The 24,495-nt window shown below is 46.5% G+C and overlaps 1 long non-coding RNA gene across 1 annotated transcript; it reads right to left on the bottom strand.

The window, feature by feature from the left end:
- Nucleotides 1-15: 15 nt before the first annotated feature.
- On the bottom strand, nt 16-5,152 carry LOC117871617. Its single transcript, XR_004644301.1, has 4 exons — nt 5,014-5,152; nt 2,991-3,133; nt 2,538-2,673; nt 16-1,932 (listed from the first exon to the last, which is right to left on the bottom strand). It is a non-coding gene; the product is annotated as an uncharacterized LOC117871617 (long non-coding RNA).
- Between the last annotated feature and the right edge of the window lie 19,343 nt (nt 5,153-24,495).

The following is a 24,495-nucleotide window of genomic DNA, read 5'->3' as shown; positions in this document are numbered from 1 at the left end:
TTAGAGATTCAAGCAATAGAAAGTAGAAGTGTTGGATACAAACGGCTACATATACAATATTACACATACCTAGACTTTACTTAAAAAGATACTTTTCTGTCTAATAGAGCAATATTCGCCCAAAATGTTTTACAGCCGGGTTTGGCTGTGATCTTCCATTTATGAGACAAGTCACACTGTCAGCTTGATTCCTTGGTGAAAGATTCAGTGTGTCTCTTGGTAGCCTTAGATATACCAGGACAGTCCTTTGTTCTTTTCCGTAATCTGGACACACCCAGCTTATTGGTTTCCTCTCTTGTCAGTTTTGCAATCTTTTTATTAGCATCAGGCTCAATATGCAAACAGATTTACATTGTGAGACACAGGATACGCACATGGCCAGCCAGTGAGATACACATCTATTACCCTTTGCTGGAAAGGAACCTGTCCAAGACAGCTCACCTCCTGGTTACCTGCCTTAACATCAACATTTTCAGTACATAACTCCTTAAATGTTATCTGTACATTCATTTCACAGTGATTATGATGACTGGCTTTAAGCAGAGCTCTCACCCTTTAGTGAATTATTATACATATATCTAAATCTAAGCACCCATTGTGCCCTCTGCCAGTTGACACAATGAGGTTTCTGGGTCACAACCAGGTACAGGGCACAATTCTGCAGATTTTATTCAGGAGATCTTAACATTCGCCAAAAGCGAATCTCATCCCAAAACCACAGAGGTTATGCTGGAAGAATTGCTACCTGTGTTCCCACTTTAAGTTTGTTCATGTGCTGGTCTAGTAGTAGTTTTGCCTGAGTGATATTGGCAGGATAAGGCCCCTAGTACAGTATATAAAGTAGCAGGATAACCTACTGGGAAGTGAACTAGGGAAAAAACACATATTCTAAAAAATAAATGCAGAAGAAGAGATAATTGATGAAATTATGGTTGTACATGTGCTATTATTAACTGGAAGGACAACCAAATCTAACTCAACAGCAATAACAATTCTTTATTGTTACAATACCCCCTGCTTGAAGGCCTCTGGGTACTAATCAAGCATAAAATTAAAATAAAATCTTAAAGATAAAAGGCTTGGAATCACATAATCAATAATAACTTGAGGCCCAATCCTGCAAGTATTAGGCAAGGAAATAATTTTACTCAGATAAGCAGCACTATTGAACTCAGAAGGACTACTCATGGGAGTAAAGGTACTAAAGGTGTTTATGGGTGAAATACTGCCCTAGCTGGATTGCAAATCTCCCACTGACTTCATTGGGGCCAGGATTTCACCTTAAGCCTCTACAGGATTAGAGATGTACAAATATACAATAAACAAGCTGACTTCTCTCATCTCTTCATTGTCATTATTATTTGTATTATTATCTGTATTACATTGGCTACAACCAAGAACAGGCCCCATTGTGCTAGATATGCACAAGCCACAAACACATGGAATTTGAACCAGTCCCAGCTCTGAAGAGTGCCTATAATCTAGATAGACTAATAGAACAAATAGTAGCAGAAAGGGATTCAACATAGAAAGCAGAAGATTGGGAACCCAGACACAGATTAAATGACTTGCTCAAGATCACACAGGAAGTCTGTGGCAGAGCTGAGAATATAATATATGTCTCTCAACTTTCAGTATAGAAATAAAATGTATCCTTGTTAAATGTTTGGTATGTTTACCACGCCTCCACCCCATTTCACAAGTCAATATAAAACTGTAAAAATATATTAAGCCTCACAGTAGCTTAGCCCACTCATTAAGCAGGTGGCTCCATCCTGTTAACTTCTTCCCAGCTTTCACTGATAGTCCCAGGTAGAGTTTGTTGCAGTAGTCTAGCACATAGGTTACAAAGGTGTGGATGAAACAAGAAGAGCCTCTAGTCTCTTTGCCACTAGAGATGAAAGTCTCTTGGACATTTGAGGTACATCTGCACTGCAAAAACAATAATAAAAAAAAACCACAACAGCAAGTCTCAGAAGCTGGGTCTACAAACTCAGGCTCACCCTTCAGTGCTAAAAATAGCAGTGTGGACATTCTCGCTCATGCTGGAGCTCAGGGTCTGAGCCACGTGCCTCCCACTGAGTTTCAGAGCCGAAGTGGGACTGTCTACATGGCTATTGTTAGCACCATAGCGTCAGCCCCACAAGTCCGAGTCTGTAGACCTGGGTTCTAAGACTTGCTGTTGTGGGTTTTTTGTTTGAGTTTTTTTTTTTTTATCTTTTTTTTTTTTGGGTAGTGTAGACATACCCATAGAGAACAGAAGTCTAGTGCAGGTGTTACTTAATGTAAGCAACATGTCTCGCATATAAATTGTGTGTGTTTTTAAAAGGACTTTTGTTGGTAAGGCAGTACCAACTAATGACAAAGGTAGATTGAATGTGTCATGAACATGATGCATTTTTGGCCATGAGCTTACAGGAAATCTAAATGGTTGTAAATAACTTTGTTCAAATGCCCTGAGGTTTTTAATGGAGAATGAAAATGATAAGGGTCATATATTAGTATTTTACTGACTACAAGCCAAAAATTCAACATACCGATGGGTGAAAAGGAGAACGCATCCTTCTGTCCAGGGAAAGAGATTTTGGACCTTTCCATTTCCAAAATAATGAATAGAATGAATGGGTTTGGGGTTTTTGTGAATTGCGGCTTGTGCTCGTGACTTCATATTTTCTGCAAAAGTATCAAAAAGAAACATTTTTTTTGGCGGGGAAGGTTTTCTTTCAAACATTCTCATGGAATTTTTCCAGTTTTCCAAGAGATAAAAGGACCATTTCAGAAGAAAAAATAAAAATGTCCCATAATTTTTTTAAAGGTCATTTTAAAGGTAAAAAAAAAAAAAAGTTGACCACATCCAATTAACATAATAGTGGGGTTATCAAATGGTTAAAACCTCTGTTTTAAGTCTCTCCCCTCCCCCTACCCCAAAAAAGCCTCTCCCAGCAGCACAGTGCCACCTAACACCATGTTGTAAGGTACTCTTCCCTTACCTGTTCTTTTCTGGAGAATCACGCCACTATTCTTAAAAGATTTTTGTTGCTGTTGGTTGCCACGTTTTCTCCCTTATTAAATCATTCACCATGTAATTTACATCATATTGCTTAATTAAGGGGAAATTGTTTTGCTGAGGAGTCTGTTGGAGGATGAACAGAATCAATCAACTTTCTTAAAAGACTAGAATCTCCATAAAAAACCATTCACTTCCAAGCTTACTTCTGCAGAAACAATAAAATGAATGCTATAATATACTACCTGGAAAATGTGATGCTGCCGTGCATTTTAAATGCTTATGACAGGTATATTGTAAATATTTATGACGGATATATTGTATATTTTTCATAGCTCTGGTTAGAAACTAAAAGATGTCTAACTTAATAAGCATCAAGTGCTTGAATTTGGGGCTGGGGTACTAATAGGCGGCTGTACCATGCCACCATTTTCACGGCTCTCAGCTAATGAAAGGAAAAAGAAGGCAGAGAAAAAGTTGTCAGGCCACCACTTCTAGTGTCATCACTTTGCCCTCTAGCTTCCCCTCCCAGTTCAGGCACTGCTAATAGGAGTTATGTGTGGGCATATCGACAGAATAAAAAGACATCTTCTGCACACAAGTATAAAGTCAACTGCTGTGTCTACTGCAGTCCACCCATCATACTGGAGAAGCTGAACCTAATTAATTTAAACCTGGCCCACCTTGTTTTATTATAAGTAATAAGAATAATTTGTTTCTGTAGCACCAAGAGTCTGCTATGGCTATTGTCTTCAGTGGTACTTAGTAGCCTGCAGGATCAGTATAATAGTTATAATTTACAGATAAGGGATGGGGAATTGGGAATGACGACAAACAAAGTGACAGAGCAGCAGTTCTTGACATTTTTCATACCAGGACCTCCCACCCAGGTAGCCAGGATCTCACTCACACCACGTCCTTCCCATTTAGCAATATGGGAAGGGCAGGATGGTCATTGACCCCCTGATATCTGTTTGTGCCCTCTAGCTTAAGAATTCCTGGGCTAAAGTACTGAAGTTAACCCCTGTCTGGTTGGTTCCTTGATTTTAGTTTATATTTATTATAATTAGTTTATATTATTAATTATTATTTTCTATTTTAAAATAAACTGATGTACCCTTGAACAAATGTCTGACCCACTATTCTCAAAACAAAGGAATGAACTGATTGTAACTGTAGCGGGGTGGCTACCCCGTTCCTGCCCTGAGGGGTTTAAAATAGCCCTGGAGGAAGGCTGCAGCTCTAAAAGCTGGGCTGATTGGGGGAAGTGGCTGCAGCTGGGGCCACGCCCCAATCAGAGCCCAGCTGGCCCTGTAAAGGCCAGGGCAGCCAGAAACTCTGACTCTCTCTTTGCCTTCAGAGAGAGAAGGGCCTGGCTACAGCAAGCTAGAGATAGGGTACCTGAGTGGAGCAGGGCTGGGGAGCTCCAGCCTGGAAAGCCCCAGGCTGTGGCCTAGTGGAAGGCCAAGGGGTACTGGGGGTTGCAGAGGGCAGCCCAGGGCTAGGCCAAGGCAACAAGCCCAAATCCCCCTTGCCAGTGCTGAGTGGCCTATACTGCAGTCTGCCCAGGGAGCGGGGGCTAGTTGGTGACTGGCAGTAGCCTAGTGCTGAGGCAAGATGGGGATAATGGGTGGGGGTTCCCCAGGGAGGGGAGACCTAGATTTGTGGGGTACTGCTGGGGGGCAGCATCCCAGTAATAGAGGCACTGGGTCCTGGGAGGGACACAGGTGCCAGCAGAGGACAAGGCGGATCACCAGCCTGCAAAGGGCGCTCCAGAGGCTGGTGAGCTAATTCCCTGGATGACCAGTAGGAGGTGCTGCAGGGGTGAGTCTAGACCCTCTTACAGTAACACACAGCAATGATGATTTTGTGTGAGTATGTGTATGTGTAAGTAAGAGTGCTGATGTCCATAACAGCAGCCTCCACAAGGGGCTTCACGACTCCACCTTATCATCATCATATGACCTCATATCATAGGCTTTATTTTTTTGAGTGTTTGCACTTACCCTGTAAAACATTTCTCCCAGGCATGTAAGAGATTTTCTTTTTTCCTGGCTTCCAGAAATTTAACTCCAGTGGTAGAAATGTGGTTAATGCCACAGAAAACAAGATTTGTATGGCCTAAAGACAAGCAGCAACTGCGACGGTCACTTGGTTTTTACGCTGAAGAGAATAAAAACATAAAAAGGGAAGGTTGAGTGAGGCTTCATTACCCACTAATACCTCACAGCCATTTTTTTCTTTGATAAATTAGCTCTAGACAAGCACTTGACTATCAGCATGGAATTTTATTCTGTAGCTCCTATACAGGAGAGTTGCCTGATATCTCAGCTAAGTACTGTATGTAGTACAAAGAGCAGAATATACTGAAAACAGATCCTGCTGGATTAAACTCTGCTTTGTGTAGAGCAGATTCAAAGCAAATAATGACAGTTAATTTTTTTTTAAAATCTTCAGGGCAAGAGTAACATCTTGTGGGTTTATTGCTTAAAAAGAATTGTCATCCACTTGTCACAGCTGATCCTCATTTTTAAAGACCGTAAGATGTCACAATAACCCCTCATAACAAATGTTGCTGGGAAAAGGTATGAAAGGGAGGCAGAAGGACTGAATTAGTCCAAACAAAAGAGCCTCCTGTTACAATTCAAAGCCTGTTTTAAGATCATGCTTGGTAAACAAGAACAGTGTGAGACCAGACATTGGTGAACCAACATTGGTGTCAGAACCTAGACCTAACTGGTGGACAAAATGAGGAGTGGATGAGCTATTCCACCTATAACTTCCTTTTGGGATCCTTAAAGAAAGGAACTTTGGGAGAAAATTGTCTACTGTACCTAACTTCACCATCATGGCTGCCACCCTGTGGCGGTCCATGCCCCTAGGGTCAGGGCCACGTGGCTTATCGGTCACAGTCTGTGAAGCAGCCCTTCAGTGCAGGGCAGCGTGGCCTAGCGGCCAGAGTCTACAGCACCACCCTTGGGTGCAGCGCAGGACAGCGTGGCCTAGCAGCCAGAGTCTACAGCACCGCCCTGGGGTGCAGGGCAGTGTGGCCTAGTGGCCAGAATCTACAAAGCAGCCCTTTGGCGTAGGGCAGTCTGGCCTAATGGCCAGAGTCTGTAGCATTGGGGCGCCCCTTATGGGGTGTGGCAGCCCTGGTAGGGGGGCCCAGGCCCACCTGACTCCACCGGGCCCCGACCCAGGGCCCTAACAGTGGCATAGCAGCTTGCCACTGACTCAGCGGGGGGGTCCTACCGAAACATGCTGAGCTTCCCCGGGCAGGAGATACCACTCGGTCACCTGCCCTGGGTCACTTCCTACCAGAGTCTGTGTTGGGGTTTCCCATGAGATGTTGGGTCCTCTGTGTTCAGCAGGGCCAGTCGTCTCCAAGGGTTCCTCCAGTTGCCGGGGTGCAGGCAGGCCGTGGATGGCTTTGATTCCTAGTGCAGTCAGGGGCTGTGGCTAGTCCTACTCAGAGCTTCCCAGGCAGGTCCTTCCCCTGCGGTCTCCAGCCCAGAATGAGCCAGTCTCCCTCCCTTTATACTACTAGAGCACTTGGAGCATGCCAGTCTTGAAGGGAGGTGGGACTTCTGCTGTCAATAACATGGGCTTAACCCTGTTTGGGCTAGTGCTGGATAAGCAGACCCTGTCTCTCTCTCACACACACACCCTTAAGAAGGACCCCCAGGGGCGGTCCATCTCCCCTTCCTCCCCTCCCTGTCTAGAAAAGAAATCTGCGTTAGCGTGAGTCTTACCCGGATGATGAAACATGTGGAAGTTGTATGGTTGGAGTGACAGGTACCAGCACATGATTCAGGGGTTCGCGTCCTTCATGTTGTGTATCCACCTGAGGGGGGCATGGTCAGTGATCAATTTGAAGGTGTTCCCCAGGAGATAATAGCACAGGGTGTCAATAGCCCATTTCACAGCCAGGGCCTCTTTCTCTATCGTTGAGTAGTGTTGTTCTTGAGGAAATAATTTGACTCCAGTACAGTACTGGGTGTTCCTCCCCTTCCAGTTCTTGGGAGATTACGGCCCCTAAGCCTACCTCTGAAGCATCCATTTGGAGTATGAATTCCTTTGAAAAATCGGGGTGTCGCAGAACCAGTTCCCGTGTGAGCCGTTCTTTCAGAGTCCTAAAGGCCTTGTCGCACGGTCAGACCACTGCACCTGTCCTGGCTGAGAATTCTTTGTCCGGTCTGAAAGGGGGGCAGCTATGGATGCGAAGTCTGTTACAAAGCCGTGATAGTACCCGGCCAGTCCCCAAAACTGGCGCACCTGTTTCTTCGTCTTGGGCATGGGTGTATCCATAAGGGCTTGTACCTTATTGAGTAGGGGGCGCATTTCCCTCCCCCTACTACGTACCCAAGGTAGGTCACCTCTTCCTGTCCAAGATGGCATTTCACCGGGTTGGCCGTGAGGCGGGCTGCTTTAAGGGCCTGGAGTACCCCAGTGAGGTGTCTGAGGTGGTCCTTCCAGTTGTAATGGTGTGGTTGCTAAGGTATTAAGCAGGTTGAGGTCTCTGTATACTGTGACAGACCCAGACCAGTGGGGTACAGGAGTCTGGTAGAGAGCAAATATACTGGTCACTGGATGAGTAGTTTTCTGTTCCCTGAGTGACCAGAGCAGGGGCTGCACTACAGTAATCAGGAACCTGCTAGAACCAGTTAAGGCAGGCAGTCTAATTAGGACACCTGGAGTCAATTAAGAAGAAGCTGCTAGAATCAATTAAGAAATTAGAAATATCCCATCTCCTAGAACTGGAAGGGATCTTGAAAGGTCATCGAGTCCAGCCCCCTGCCTTCACTAGGCAGGACCAAGTACTGATTTTGCCCCAGATCCCCAAGTGGCCCCCTCAAGGATTGAACTCACAACCCTGGGTTTAGCAGGCCAATGCTCAAACCACTGAGCTATCCCTCCCCCCCAAGGCAGGCTAATCAGGGCACCTGGGTTTTAAAAAGGAGCTCACTTCAGTTTGTGGTGCAAGTGTGAGGAGCTGGGAGCAAGAGGCACAAGGAGCTGAGAGTGAGAGGGTGTGCTGCTGGAGGACTGAGGAGCACAAACATTATCAGACACCAGGAGGAAGGTCCTGTGGTGAGAATAAGGAAGGTGTTTGGAGGAGGCCATGGGGAAGTAGCCCAGGGAGTTGTAGCTGTCATGCAGCTGTTACAGGAGGCGCTATGGACAGCTGCAGTCCACAGGGCCCTGGGCTGGAACCCAGAGTAGAGGGTGGGCCTGGGTTCCCCCCAAACCTCCCAATTGACCTGGACTGTGGGTTCTTCCAGAGGGGAAGGTCTCTGGGCTGTTCCCCAACCCACATGGTGAATCTCTGAGGCAAGAAAATCCGCCAATAAGTGCAGGACCCACCAAGATAGAGGAGGAACTTTGTCACACTGATGTCAGAAGTGGGATCTCGGGGTGTACAGCATGGTGGAAGAAGGAGGGTGATTTAAAGCAACCACCACCAAACAAACAAAAAGGGAGAGGGTTTATTTTTTTCCACCACAATGGATGACGTAGTGCGGGCACTGATACAAGCTACGGCAGCCCAGCAGGAGGCTACCCGTGTCCAGGCAGCTGCCCAGTAGGAGGCAGTGTGGTTGCAGCAAGAGACTAATCGCCTGCTGATGGACCAGGCTGCTCAAGACCGAGCATGTTGCGGGAACTGGTAAACCAGGTAAAGTCCCTTACAGAGCTGAATCATAGCCATGATGGGAAGCAGCTCATACGGGCCAGCCATTGGCTGCAGAAAATGACACGGGAGGATGCTGTAGAGGCATACCTTCTGGTCTTTGAAAGGACAGCCCTACGGGAGGCCTGGTCTCGAGATCAGTGGTCTGGCATCCTTGCCCCATTCCTGTGTGGGGAGGCCCAGAAGGCCTACCATGATCTGCCTGAAGAGGCTGCAGCAGACTACCCCCAGCTGAAAGCAGAGATCCTGGCCAGATCTGGGATAACGACAGCAGTGCAGGCCCAGCAGTATCATGGTTGGAGGTACCAGGAAGACACAACCCTGCAGTCCCAATTGTATGACCTCCTCCATCTCGCACGAAAGTGATTGCAAACAGAGTCCCAGAGTCCAGAAGAGATACTAGTGGTTCTGGTCATCGACCGATACATGAGGGGACTACCACCTGACCTTTGTCCCTGGGTAAGCCAGAACGAACCCTCCACCTATGACGAGGTTGTTGCTCTGCTAGAGAGGTGAAGGACAGCGAGGGAGCTGACCTGACCAGTTAAGGAAGAGGCACCCCGGGTTAAACTAGCAGCACCAAGCCCTAAAGTTCGGGTGACTTGGCCACCAGGAGGGCCCAGGTGGAAAAAGAGAGAGGCTGAAGGCCCATCAGAGGCCACAAAGAGTCGGAGCACAGAGAGAAGAGGATCGTGATGTTAGACTGCCCAAACCAAGAGACCGGGGAATGCTTAGGGCTCCATACAGATGTTATGCCTGCAGGGAGAGGGGACACAACTGCACAGTGTCCCAATGCTGAGGAGCCTATGCAGTGTAACCTGGGGAACTGGGCAGATCCATGCTCCTTAATCCACCTTGTGGGGGGTCTCACTAACCCCACATATGTATACCAGACCAGTGAAACTAAATGGGGTAGGGACCACGGCACTGGTTGATTCGGGGAGTGCTATCATACTTATCTCAGGGAAGCTCATGAAGCGTAGTCAGCTGCTGCAGGCTAAACGTACGGGGATAACATATGTCCATGGGACAGTTAGTTACTACTCCATCCCCAGTAAAAATCGAGATCCAAGGGAACACTACTGAGGTAGCAGCAGGTGTAGTCCCTAAACTCCCATACCTGGTGCTCATAGGGAGGGACTTCCCAGGGTTTGGAAACTTACTCCCAGTAGGGGGATTGGAGAAAGATGGGGACCCTAAAATTGGTGAGGCATCCACAGCAGACTGTCAACCCCCAATCTTCTCTGAAATATCCCCAGATTTGTTCTCTACTCCCAGACAGAGTAGAAAGACAAAAAGGGAAAGAAGGGCAGCTAAGGCCTTGGGAACCCGAATACTCACACAAAGCCAGAGGGTTGCTCTTGTAGGTAGGTGGAGCTGAAAAGGAGGCTACGCAGGAGGGAGAAGCACCTGAGTCTGACCCACACCCTAATGCTTCTGAACCAGTAGAGGCAACAGAGACTGGGCCCCTAGATCTTGGGCAGATTAGCCCCGGGAGAGGAAATTTTGGACGGGACCAGGCAGAAGACCCAAGGCATGACAACATTAGGAAGGAGGTGACTGAAATAGATGGGGTCCCCGTGGAAGGAAAAACCCAGGGACCAGGACCCTACTTCATAATGAAGAAGAATCTCTTATACCGGGTTGCACCAGTACAGGGGCAGAAGGTACAGCAGATACTAGTACCTCAAAAACACCAAAACGCTGTATTAAGTCTTGCTCATAGTCATCTTTTTGTGGGGCATTTGGGGGTAGAGAAGACCCTGGCACGAGTCCTGCGACGGTTCTTCTGGCCCGGAGTACATGAAGAAGTGCGGAGGTACTGTGCCTCCTGCCCAGAGTGTCAGCTGCACAGTCCCCGTCCCCACTTGAGGGCACCTTTAGTACCCCTTCCCATCATAGAGGTCCCCTTCGAGCAAATAGCCATGGACCTAGTGGGACCCCTGGAGAAGACGGCTCGGGGCCACCAATATATACTTGTTGTTTTGGACTATGCTACTTGCTACCCAGAAGCCGTCCCCCTGCGGAACACGGCCTCTAAAACTATAGCCAAAGAGCTGGTGGGGATCTTTGCCCGAATGGGGCTACCAAAGGCGATATTAACCGACCAAGGAACCCCATTTATGTCGAAGCTAATGAAGGATTTCTGTACACTGCTCCATATACATACCCTGAGAACTTCGGTCTACCATCCGCAGATTGATGGGTTGGTAGAAAGGTTTAACCGAACCCTCAAGGCTATGATAAGGAAGGTGGTAAGTCGGGACGGGAAGGATTGGGACACCCTACTATCTTACCTTATGTTCGCTATCAGGGAGGTACCACAGGCCTCAACTGGGTTTTCCCCCTTCGAGTTATTATATGGGCATCACCCCCGTGGCATACTAGATATCGCCAAAGAGATCTGGGAAGAGGAACCCAATGAGGGGAGAAATATAATAGAGCATGTAATGCAGATGCAAGACCGGATAGCCCGGGTTACCCCTATTGTATGGGAACATTTGGAGAAGGCACAGGAGGCCCAGCGAACCCATTACAATCACCAGGCAAAAGTGCGACAGTTCCAACCAGGGGATCGGGTTATGGTGTTGGTACCCATGGCAGAAAGCAAGCTTCTGGCCCAATGGCAGGGGTCCTATGAGGTGGTTGAACCCGTGGGGGAAGTAACCTACAAGGTGCGGCAGCCAGGACGCAGAAAACAAGAACAGATTTATCACGTTAACCTTCTGAAACCCTAGCATGCACAAGAGGCATGCATAACGGTCCAAAAAGACCTAACCCAGGAAAACAAGCCTTCCAAACAGGTGAGAGTGTCTCCCGATTTAACACCAGACCAGAAGAATGAGGTGTCTGAGATCTTCCAGAACCAAGATGTGTTCTCGATTAAAACTAGGTCAAACAACCGAGACATATCACCACATCGTCACAAACCCTGGGGCCAGAGTAACAATGAGGCTCTATCGGGTGCCAGTGGCAAAAAGGGAGGAAATAAAAGCAGAAGTAAAAATGCTGGAGTTGGGATCATCGAAGAATCCCACAGTCAGTGGTCCAGCCCAATCATGCTGGTGCCCAAACCTGATGGCACCACAAGATTTTGCAACGACTTCCAGCAACTAAGCGAAGTATCCCAGTTTGACGCATACCCCATACCTCGCATAGATGAGCTAGTGGACCATCTGGGTAATGCCCGGTACTTGACTACCCTAGACTTGACAAAGGGGTACTGGCAGATTCCCCTTGCAGAAGACGCAAAGGAAAAGACTGCGTTCTCTACACCAGAGGGTCTTTTTCAATATACTGTCCTCCCTTTTGGACTACATGGGGGCCCCAGCTACCTTCCAGCGCCTCATGGACAAGCTATTACGCACGCATAACAATTATGCTGCTGCCTACTTGGACGATGTGGTCATTCATACCCCAGACTGGGAAACCCACCTGGAGAAGGTGGAGGCAGTCCTCGATACCTTCAGGGGAGCTGGCCTTACAGCAAACCCTGCCAAGTGCGCTGTAGGGTTTACAGAGGCCAAATATCTTGGCTACTTTGTGGGAAAAGGTCTGGTAAAACCCCAAGTGAACAAAATTGGCCCCAACCAAGTTGCAAGAAACAAGTCCAGGCGTTCCTAGGTGTGGTGGGGTATTACCGACTATTTATCCCCCACTTTACCACAAGGGCAAGGCCCCTGACAGACCTAGTGAAAGCCCGTGGACCTGATCTGGTGAGACGGTCTGACGCAGCAGAGGAAGCATTCACAGACCTACGGACTGCCCTCTGCAATAACCCCGTACTGATAGCCCCTGATTTCACCAAGGAGTTTATCCTGCAGACGGATGCATCGGAAGTAGGGTTGGGGGCTGTTCTATCACAGATGGTCTGGGAGGAGGAACACCCAATTCTATACCTCAGTCGGAAACTCCTTCCAAGGGAACAAAAATATGCAGTGGTGGAGAGAGAATGCCTGACTGTAAAATGGCCATGGAAACATTGCGCTACTACCTGCTCAGGCGCAGATTTGTCCTCGTGACTGACCATGCCCCTCTTCAATGGATACAGCGGAACAAGGAGAAGAACACAAGGGTGACCAGATGGTTCTTATCCTTCCAACCTTTCCAGTTCTGTGTGCAACACAGAGCAGGGAGACGTCATGGCAATGCTGCTGGCTTGTCATGTGTGCACTGTCTGGCATCCCAAGCTGCCCAACCCCTTGGCATTGAGCAGGGGGGAGGGATATGTGACAGACCCAGACCAGTGGGGTACAGGAGTCTGGTAGAGGGCAAATATACTGGTCACTGGATGAGTAGTTTTCTGTTCCCTGAGTGACCAGAGCAGGGGCTGCACTAGAGTAATCAGGAACATGGTAGAACCAGTTAAGGCAGGCAGGCTAGTTAAGATACCTGGAGCCAATTAAGAAGAAGCTGCTAGAATCAATTAAGGCAGGCTAATCAGGGCACCTGGGTTTTAAAAAGGAGCTCACTACAGTTTGTGGTGTGAGGAGCTGGGAGCAAGACGCGCAAGGAGCTGAGAGTGAGAGGGTGTGCTGCTGGAGGACTGAGGAGCACAAATGTTATCAGACACCAGGAGGAAGGTCCTGTGGTGAGAATAAGGAAGGTGTTTGGAGGAGGCCATAGGGAAGTAGCCCAGGGAGTTATAGCTGTCATGCAGCTATTACAGGAAGCACTATAGACAGCTGCAGTCCACAGGGCCCTGGGCTGGAACTCAGAGTAGAGGGTGGGCCTGGGTTTCCCCCAAACCTCCCAATTGACCTGGGCTGTGGGTTCTTCCAGAGGGGAAGGTCTCTGGGCTGTTCCCCAACCCACATGGTGAATCTCTGAGGCAAGAAAATCCGTCAATAAGCGCAGGACCCACCAAGATAGAGGAGGAACTTTGTCACAATACCAAACCCCAAACCTTGTTTAGAACTGTTTAATGGTGACAGTGACTGGGTTATGTTAACTTCTTTGGCCCATATATTTCATCTAAATTAATACAAGTCTCATGATCTCTGGGTAAATCAGCCAAGGAGAGTTTGAAGTGATGCTGTAAGGCTCCAAAACCAAGCACAGATTACCTACTCCCATTTAAAAAAAAAAAAAAAAAAAATCTAGGGGGAGGAAATGAGGAAGCTCGCCTCTGTCTTTCTAAAGTCTCCCAGTGCTTTCAAAATGGATTGAATATTTATCCTCACTTCTCCTGAACTGTTTTGAAGGATACAGTCCAGCTACACAGGACTGTGCACATTTTCTGTGCACATTCCTCTGCAGTGTCTATATTTCAGGAGTGGCAGGGAGACAATTCCTAACTGGTTGGGTAATGCAGGTAGGGAGTCTCCTGACTGAAAGGCTGTATATAAATGTAAAATATTATTAATTATTTTAATCATTTGATTTTCAAGTTTGAGAGAGAACCTCAAATTCAGGAGTCTGTTAGAATTAGAGAGGCCCAAACTGCAAATGTTTGATCAAATCTGAGCTTCTACCAAGATTGGGCTTGTCTGGATCTGGGGTTTTGGTTTGGACCCATCTTTGGTTGTTCCCCTGAATCCATTACTTGGCTGGAAATTCTGTAATGCACAGTACTCTCTTCCTTCTCTAAACCTGCCAGGTGTAGCCTTATAAGATGTATAGGATAGTGAGTCTCCACATTCTTGATAACTGTATTCTGCCAGGTGGTGTGTGAATTCCGAGGAAAAGAAAACTCCCTGCCCTTGGGGAAATGTTCAAGTTAGCCTTTGGAGCTACCAGATGATATACTGAACTTTAAATCAGTCTGCTGAAATGCAGCACTGTATTGAATACACAGGAAGAAAACCTCACACAATAACCCCCTAAATCTATATACATTTTTAATGATTCTTACATATTTCTCTCTTCTCAGAGGTGTGGGTCCATTTCTGCCTCTCTTTAGACCAGGGGTGGGCAAACTATGGCCCACGGGCCGCATCCAGCCCAACAGCCATTTTAATTCGGCCCTCAAGCTCCCGCTGGGGATCAGGGTCTGGGGCTTGCCCTGCTCTGGCGCTCCAGCCAGGAAGCAGGGTTTGGGGCTGCTCCGCACCGCTCCCAGAAGCAGCAGCATGTCCCCCCTCTGGCTCCTATGCATGGGGCAGCCAGGGGGCTCCGCTCCATATGCAGCCCCCATCCCAAGTGCCACCCCCGCAGCTCCCATTGGCTGGGAACTGTGGCCAATGGGAGCTGCAGGGGTGGCGCCTGCGGACGGGGCAGCATGCGAAGCCGCCTGGTCATGCCTCTGCGTAGGAGCCAGAGGGGGGCATGCCACTGCTTCTGAGAGACACTTGAGGTAAATGCCACCTGGAGCCTGCCCCCCTGAGTCCCTCCAGCTCCCAACCCCCTGCCTCAGCCCTGATCCCCCTCCCATCCTCTGAACCCCTCAGTCCTAGTCTCCTACACCCCCAGCCAGATCCCTCACCCCCCTGTGTCCCAACGCTCTGCCCCAGCCCTGATCCCCCTCCTGCCCTCCGAACCCCTCGGTCCCAGCCCAGAGCACCCTCCTACACCCCAAACCCCACCCAAGAGCCCCAGCCTTGTGTCCCATCCCGCACCCTGAACTCCTCATTTCTGGCCCCACCCCGGAGCCCATATCCCCAGCCAGAACCCGCACCCCATCCCCAATTTTGTGAGCATTCATGGCCCGCTATACAATTTCCATACCCAAATGTGGCCTTCGAGCCAAATAGTTTACCCAACCCTGCTTTAGACAGTATAGAGGTGACTATAGAAAAGTATGAAGAATTGTACACAATGAGTTGATCTATCTACATAAGAAAAGATTTTATTACATCTTTAAATTGTCTGACCCCAACACATCTTGCTGATTCAGATGCATAAGGTCTAAAATAATTTCCTATTGCTGCTCTATCTGCTGGACTGTTGTATTTTTAAACAATTAATGGGCCAGCAAATGCCTGGGAATAGGTCCCATGACACTGTGAACTAAAACAGAACAATTTTTGCACAGGGTAAATCTGTGCTGCAGCAAATTTATGGCAAAAGATTCTATACTTGAGATATTAATGATTAGGACCTGATCCTGCAAAGATTTAGGAGCGTGCTTAACTTCACACACTGTGAACAGTCCCATTAACCTGGCCCTTATTCTGTATTTAGCCCAGAATTTTTGCTCATTACGTAATAAGGCCCTGAGCAATGGGATTATTTTTTCCTCCATAAAATATTATAATGGACCTTGGGCTGAAATTCTGTGCTGCTGATCTCCCCAGTAATACCCCCTACATGTGGTCCTGGAAAGGAGTCCTCAAGAGGCATAGGTTCAAGGATTACACAACATGCCATACGGTGATAGACTCAAGGAGCTTGATCTATTTAACTTAACAAAGAGAAGGTAAAGGGCTGACTTGATTACACTCTATAAGTTCCAGCATGGGGAGCAAATATTGGCTCCTCAGTCTAGCAAAGAAAGGTATGACACAATCCACTGGCTGGAAGCTGAAGCTAGACAAATTCAGACTGGAAATAAAGTGTAAATTTTTAACATGTGGGTGTAATTAACCACTGGAACAATTTACAAAGGATTGTGGTGGATTTTCCGTCACTGACAAGTTTTAAATCAAGATTGGATGTTTTTCTAAGATCAGATCTAGGAATGATGTTGGGGCAGTTCTCTGGCTTGTGCTAAACAGGAGGTCAGACTGGATGATCACAACGGTCCCCTCTGGCCTTGGAATCTGAGTACCAGTCTGCCAAGAAATACTTCCTGGGGCGGACATGGGGGTTTTCAGGCCTCTTTTACATCACTCTGGACCTCCTACACCACATAAAGGAGAGGGAGTGAGGCTCTCACTCTTGGTGAATTAAGCAAGATCATCCATTCAGATCAGATGGGCAAAGCTCATTTTATGAGCTCCCTGTGACTGTAGGGATGGTGGGCTTAATGACTTGTTCCTCTTAGTCTAGAAAATTGGAAGGCTCCAGAAGCGATAACAGCTGCTATCCTATAAGTAGCGTAAGAGAAATACTGCACCTGCTTTTAGTTCCTGTTGCTAATATTTATTTCAATGTTTTGTTCTGAGGTTGGACATTATTAGATAAATCCACTGGAGTGTTCTTAAATTGTTTTGGCTTTGTTTTGTTCTTACATTATTTTTATTTCCTTTGTCAACAGTGCAGCTGAGAAACCTAAAAAGTATCAGAAGAGCAAGGCAATGTGCCCCAGATGGAAACACAGAAGCATAAACCAGTCTCTCTTCAATCTAGTGTCCTGAGTTGGTTAAAGAAGTGATATTTGGTTATAGGGAGCCACCAAGTTTTAAGGGAGCCGCAGCATTAAAAAGTTTGGGAACCACGGGCCTAGAGGGGCACATGACCCCACAGAGTTAAACAAAGATCCCAGTAGAGAAGAACTGAAGCTACAACACCGTTGGGGCAAAAGACAATTTTAAAGAGGTAAAATAAACATATAGGCGAAAAATTAATTTAAAACTTGGGTGCTTAAATTAGGCACAAATCCAAATCCAGACCCTGATTCTGCAGACTCTTACACATGAGAATAACCTGAAATAGGTGAGCAGTCCCACTGAACTCCATAGGACTACTCACAAGCTTGTGGTTAATCATGTTTGCAGGATCAGGATCTTAACAGACTGTTGATTGTTAAAGGTATTGATCAGCCAGGCACAACTCTCATTGACGTAGCTGGGAGCTGTGGGTGCTCAGCACCTCTGAAAATTGGTGCACTCGCTCCCTAGTCCTGCTCCCATTGTCTTCAATGGTGCATGATGGGGCTTTGATTTAAATGCCTAATTCTCAGTTGCAGGGCTAGCTTCACCTCTGTCCCCTTTCTGGTATCTCTGGGTGCACCCACTCAGCTGTTCAGCCTCTTGCCCATACCTGCCTCAGGGCGGATTTTGCAATTCTTTGACTCCTAAACCAGGACCCAGGTACAGCAACTGTGTGTCACCCGGCAGGTCTTCCGGGATTTCAGACACCTGTATTTCCTCCATTCTAGAACCTGTGGCCAGTGATATTGACCAACAGCCTTCTTAAAACAAAACATTTTTATTTAGTAGTTGGAACAAAGTATTGGAGGGAAAAAAGGATTTTAAAACACCAGACATTTTCCATGCATACATAATCTTGCCTAATCTTATGCTTTGCTACAAGCTAAGTTAGATAGGCTTTCATCTTAAATTTCAGGAACAAAACAGAACCACCTTACATTCTCTCAGCAAAGCCCTGATTCTCCTGTATGTCTGTGGGACTGTGCCACTCTGTATCTCAAAGCAACCTCTGGAATATTCACCCCGTTGTATAATTATGATATATTTCATACAACATATGCCATGTAAGATATATGAAAAGTCCTGATCCGCTGAAAACCATTGTTCTGTCCAAATGTATACATCGTGAGTGTGTGAAGTTATGAGATTTTGCGATATGGTTATTACTGAAATAGGTTGTAGGTTTGAGAGTCTCTACTGCTGGTTCCCCAGGAACAACAAGGGTGGTGATCCACTCCCAGGAGGGTGTGAAGTGACCCTTAATCAGCAGGGGAGTTGTAAACAATGGATTTGTTTTCTAGGCACATGGACTGAGGATATAAAAGGGGGACAGTGGCATCATGCTTTGGCCCTTATCCTCCCCCACATACACTGGAAGCAATAAGAACCGCTGGAAAGACAAAGACTTGAACTGAGGAGACTGGTCCCAGGCTTAAAGGGGAAGCCTTTATATTAAGAACTATAACATCTAGTGCTTGTCCAAATACTGCCCAGTCTAATAAGGTTTAAGATTTAGACTGTGCACTTATCTTTTATTTTCTTTGGTAACTATCTCTGACCTTTTGTGCCTGCCACTTATGATCATTTAAAATCTATCTTTCTATAGTTAATAAATTTGTTTTATATTTTACATAAAACAGTGCATTTTTGTTGAAGTGCTTGGGAAATCTCAGCTCAGTTTACAAAGGCTAGTTTGTGTCCTCTCCACATCAAGGGAGAGGAGGACTGGGTAATAAACTTACACTGGTCAGGCTTCTGACCAGGGCAAGATGGTATATTCTAGGAGTGCAAGGCTGGTGGCTTGGGAGATTTGCTGGTGCCTTCCTCTGTGTGATTTGTGAGTGGATCAGGGAGCATTCATGCAATTTAGCTGGGTATGGTGCGCCACATGCTGTTGTACTGAGTGATAGCGGTGCCTGGAGGGGTTTGCTGCTTGTCACTAGCAAAGCAGTGTGAGAGACAGCCCAGACTGGAGAGGTAAGGGGGCACGGCAGTTCCAGGTTGCACCCCACGAATCCTGTCACAGGGTCTCAGCATAAAAGTTGATGCTGCAGCTCAGAACAAGCCTCCCAGCCCAGCACAGGTAGCCAGACACGCACTAGCTCTGCTCAAGGCAGCACACTAAAAATAGCAGTGTGGACGTTGCAGCATCAGCAAAGGTGCAAACTTGGACAGTCCTGGTAGGTAAGTGACTTAGGAGCACAAGTCTTCTTGACTTTCAATGGGACTTATGCTCCTAAGTCATTTTGGTGCTTTTGAAAATCCCACCCTATTTTTATTTTACTATTCAAACAACTCATTTTCTAGGGTCAAGTTCTTTATTTACAAAAGTAAAATGCTGACTTAGAAAACCTGAGATTTAATGAGTTGTCTTTAAACGTTTCTTTAAAAGCTACAGTATCCTTTTGTGGACTTAGGCAAGTCACAATAAAAAGAAAGAAAGCTAAGCTTTCACTAACATCAATTAATCTTCACAAGGTCACACTTTACATAATTTTAATTAACATCTATTGAGTGTTGATGTTCACTTGCCAAATGGAAATATGTTCATTAAAATACACATTAAATACCCCTGCTATAACATCAGTCGAGAATGTTAAACAGACAGGAGTTGGAATCACTGTTCTGAATGTTCTTGTCAGTGGTGTATGTGCTTAACTTTTTCAAACATTTTCCATTTCTCTCAGCCTAGATAAATGTATCGCAATGCATCTCCAAGGAGAGCTGTTTCCTGGCTAGCATTATGATTCTGCAAAGGGGAATTTTTATAAACTTTGAATTTACACCGTACTGGGTAAAATGAAATTTAAAATTAAAAAGCCATATTAAAATAGTATTAGGGCACCCCATGGAATTTATTTATTTGGTCCATTAATACATTTCTGACAGAGATGGAGCAAAGTGCTGTGACTGGGCTAGGGGAGGGAAGCAGGATTTCTATTAAGCAGTAATGTGGTCTGGTGCGTTGCAGCAGTCTCAAGCTGTGGATCAGTGGATCAAGAGAATACACCCTAACATTATCTTAGGGCACCCATGATTGAGTCACCTTGTTACCCCACATGACTCAGCAAGAGAGAGAGACTTGCTGGTGCTAAATTGGGTGTCAGCTCCCTGTCACTCCAGTCTGTTAGCCACTCAAACCATCTCCTCAGAAGCTCTGCCAGCCTTTCACCCCTGCCTGCAAGGCAAAGTAAAGTAACTTAAAGGACTTACCGGTACCTCGGAGTCCTGAGCGGGGGCATGACCTCAACCAGAAGAGGCAGGGCCTTTTAATATTTAAAGGCTCTGGCTGTGGCTGGGAGCCCCAGGGCCTTTAAATCACCCCAGAGCTACCAGCTGCAGAGGCAGCTGGGAACCCTGGGGCTCAGGGGCGAATTAAAGGGCCCGGGGCTCTGGCCGCCATGGAGCTCCAGGCCCTTTAAATCACTGCGGGAGCTGTCAGGGTTCCTTCCCCACTCTGAACTCTAGGGTACAGATATGGGGACCAGCATGAAAGCCCCCTAAGCTTATTTCTACCAGCTTAGGTTAAAACCTGGTACGCTGCCACCACCAAGTGATTTAACAACAAACAGGGAAAGGACCATTTGGAGTTCCTCTTCCCCCAAAATATGCCCCCAAACCCTTACACCCCCTTTCCTGGGGAGGCTTGAGAATAATATCCTAACCAATTGGTTACAAAGTGATCAAAGACCCAAACCCCTGGGTCTTTGGACAATGGAAAAATCAGTCAGGTTCTTAAAAGAAGGATTTCATTAAAAAGAAAATGTAAAAATCATCTCTGTAAAATCAGGATGGAAAATGAATCTGATTACCCTGTAAAGTTAAAGAGCCCAGAGGAACCCCCTCTAGCCTTAGTTTCAAAGTTACAGCAAAACAGGGATATCTCCCTCTAGCAAAGGTAAAATTCACAAGTTGAGAAAACAAAGATAAACCAATTCGCCTTGCCTGGCTGTTACTTACAAGTTTGAAATATGAGAGATTTGTTCAGAAAGATTTGGGGAACATGGATTGATGTCCGGTCCCTCTTAGTTCCAAGAGCGAACACCACCAAAACAAAGAGCACAAACAAAAGCCTCCCCCTCCCCCAAGATTTGAAAGTATCTTGTCCCCTTATTGGTCCTTTGGGTCAGGTGTCAGCCAGGTTACCTGAGCTTCTTAACCCTTTACAGGTAAAAGGATTTTGGTGTCTCTGGCCAGGAGGGATTTTATAGTATTGTATACAGGAGGGTTGTTACCCTTCCCTTTATAGTTATGACAGGAGCCCTGCGGCCGCTACCCCGGGGCAGCAGGGCTCCAGCGGGGATTTAAAGGGCCCGGAGCGCTGGCCGCTGCGGGGAGCCCCAGGCCCTTTAAAGTGCCACCCGAGCCCTGCTGCCGGAGCTCCGGCGACGTTTTAAAGGGCCTTGGGTTCCCCGCAGCCACTGGAGCCCTGGGCCCTTTAAATCACCGCCAGGGAAGCCGGTCCAGTCCAGCACGGTGTACTGGCTCTTGCCGGTATGCCATACCGGCCCGTACCGGCTTACTTTCACCTCTGCTTGCAGGTTAACTTTATGTGCACCCCAACCACAAACCTCCTTGAAGAGCATTCCCCTGTCGTATCCAGCCTCTGAACTGGATACTCACAGAAATTACCAAGCTCGCTGTCTCCAAAGCAACAGTATGCATGCTAGCCTATTAGGTTCAGCTGAGGGTTTACACTTTACTTACTATTTCAGCACTGAGATGAATTTATAATAAAAGCAAGAATAAAAGTTTATTAATAAAGAACAGAGGTTTAGGTGATATCGCGTAAGGATAGTGGAAACAAAATTGGTTACAAAAGAAAAACACGCTTCTAAGAGACTAACCATAACTTTAGCAGGCCTCAATTCTTTGGCTAAAGCAGTTTCTTCACCCTCCAGTCTGTCTGCAGAGCCTGCTGGTTTTCAGTCAAAACCAGGATCCATAATGGTCATGAATCACTCCACTCTGCCAAGAGTGTTCCTCAGTGAAATAAATAACAAAATGTCCTTTGCTTCTCCTTATATTTCCCCCAAACTCATTGTTTTTACCCCAGAGACACACCAAACCCCTGTAGTTTTAGCCTCTGGTCTCTTCCCATGCTGATTTCACTTACCCTCTGTGAACCTGGCTTTTACACTGCTTGATTTACCTCAGAGATCTAGGCAGGCAGGTAAATCAACATTCCTTTGTCTAGGACAAACTTCTTTATCAACCCGGACTGGTTACATGGTTTAAACGTATTTTTAGTACATACAAATAATTTCTTAATGATCACCCATACATACTCACACAGTGCTTATGATTAGGGCTATGATTTTGTCACAGAGATCATGGAATCTGTGACTTCCAGAGACTTTTGTGACTTGAGCCTGCAGCGCCTGGGAACTGAAGGCTCCCCCATCACATGTGGGGAACTGCAGGGCCCTGAGCTCCCAGCAATCACAGGGCCCCTGGGAGCTTGAAGCCACCACGGGCAGCAGGGGCACCCCAGGAGCTTAGAGCCACAGTGGGCAGGTGGGACACCGCTGGAGCTTAGAGCCGCCGCAGCCAGCCGGAGTGTTCCGGAACTCCCGGCTGCCATGGGCCGCCCTGCAGCTGGGAGTCAGGGGTGGTAGGGATACCAAGGCAGCTCTCAGCTGGGGGCCCCAGAGGTGGTGTGAGGACCCTGCAGCTCCCCATTTTGTCATACATATTTTTAGTAAAAGTCATGGATAGGTCACGGGCTTCCGTGAATTTTTCTTTATTGCCCATGACCTGTCCGTGATTTTTACTAAAAATATATGTGACAAAATCTTAGCCTTACTTATGATGACCAGTATAATATAAGCTTTCATTTGATCCCTCACACAACCTTCATTACAGAAAAATCCTATGACAGCAATGTGTTTGAAGCAGTGAGTTTGTTAGGCCTCATAGGAGTTGCTGACACAACTCAAAACACGTAAAACTTAGGTCAACATAGCTACGGCACTCAGGGATGTGAAAAATCCACACCCCTGAGTGCCTTAGCTATGCTGACCTAACCCCAGCGTAGACACAACTAGGTTGACAAAAGAAAGCTTCCGTCAATCTAGCTACCATCATTCAGGGAGGTGGAGTTCCTACAGAGATGGAAAAACCCCTTCTGTTGCTGTAGGCTGCATCTACACTGTGGGGTTACAGCAGTGCTATCCACTGTAGCTCCCATTGTGTAGATATGGCCTGAGAGGGACAATATAACATAACATACTTTTATGACATATAGAAACATGTCAATTATAGGGCACAACATTGACCTGGTGTGGTCACTTTGGAGTCATCTCTTGTTTTATTTAAAAATAACAAAAGTGTTTATGTCTCATGAGAAATGCCTGACAGACTTGATGCCCAAAATTTACAGCAGTGAGCTCATTTCTCAGGGCTTGTCTTCACTACCCGCCTGGATCGGCGGGTAGAAATCAATCTCTCGGGGATCGAATTATCGCGTCTCGTCGGGACGCAACAATCGATCCCCGAATTGATGCTTGTACTCCACCAGCCCAGGTAGGAGTAAGCGCCGTAGACAGGGGAGCCACGGCAGTCCATTTGCCGCCGTCCTCACAGCGGGGTAAGTCGGATCGGATACGTCGAATTCAGCTACGCTATTCGCATAGCTGAATTTGCGTATCTTAAATCGATCCGCCCCCCCAGTGTAGACCTAGCCTCAGAAACAAAAAGTAGCAAGGAACAGGATTTAGCTAACAAGCGACCTTTCTATAGAACCAGCCCCTGCTGCCTTTTAGCACTGGAGAACTAGTAGGTTTCTGACCTCAAAAATACCATGGAAATGCTACCTGATTTTCATTTAGACCGTTCAAAACTCTTCTATTTTTGCTCACACCTGTTTAACTCAAACACTTAGGCTATTTTTCATTAAAGATCCCACACGTCTGTCCCTTTAAAAAACTAATGGCAGAGAAAACCAGCAGTTCACATGTATATGCCATACAAATAATCTTCCAGCCAAAACAGGGAAAGCAGGACTTAATATTCCAGATATTTCTTAGGTAAAACATCAAGCAGAAAAAACATTTAGAAAAATTCAAGGGGTGTTTAATGAATCATACACAAGTAAAAAAGGGCACTACTTTTTTTTTTCCTTTCTGGGTCACTTTTAAATATTAGAAAGCTCGAGTTTACTTGACTGTATAATTAGAGATACTTTAAAAGAATATATCTTTGATATAGCATGCATTATTACACATTACATTTGTGAGAGCGCTATCTACAGACATTACAGATCTATTATTGGCAGTGGTATCTATAAAGCAGTATGTGTTTTGGCTATATTCATAATGTGATCACATATTTCTTATGCTGACTATATGTTGTCATGCTGGACAGCATTCATGCAACAGCAGCTGGTTGATAAGACATTCAGAGAAATTCTCCACCAGCCACCTTACTCCAAAGGAGAGTTCTAGGTATGGCTTAATTTTTGAAGAGAGAGAGTCTGATACACAAGTGTTTGCCAACTTCAACACTCATGGCCTGAAAGCTCTATGCTCTTCTTCCACTAGGATAAA

This window comes from Trachemys scripta, chromosome 2 (assembly GCF_013100865.1).
Source record: "Trachemys scripta elegans isolate TJP31775 chromosome 2, CAS_Tse_1.0, whole genome shotgun sequence".
Lineage (NCBI taxonomy): Eukaryota > Metazoa > Chordata > Testudines > Emydidae > Trachemys > Trachemys scripta.
This window is presented reverse-complemented; position numbering and strand designations above follow the sequence as displayed.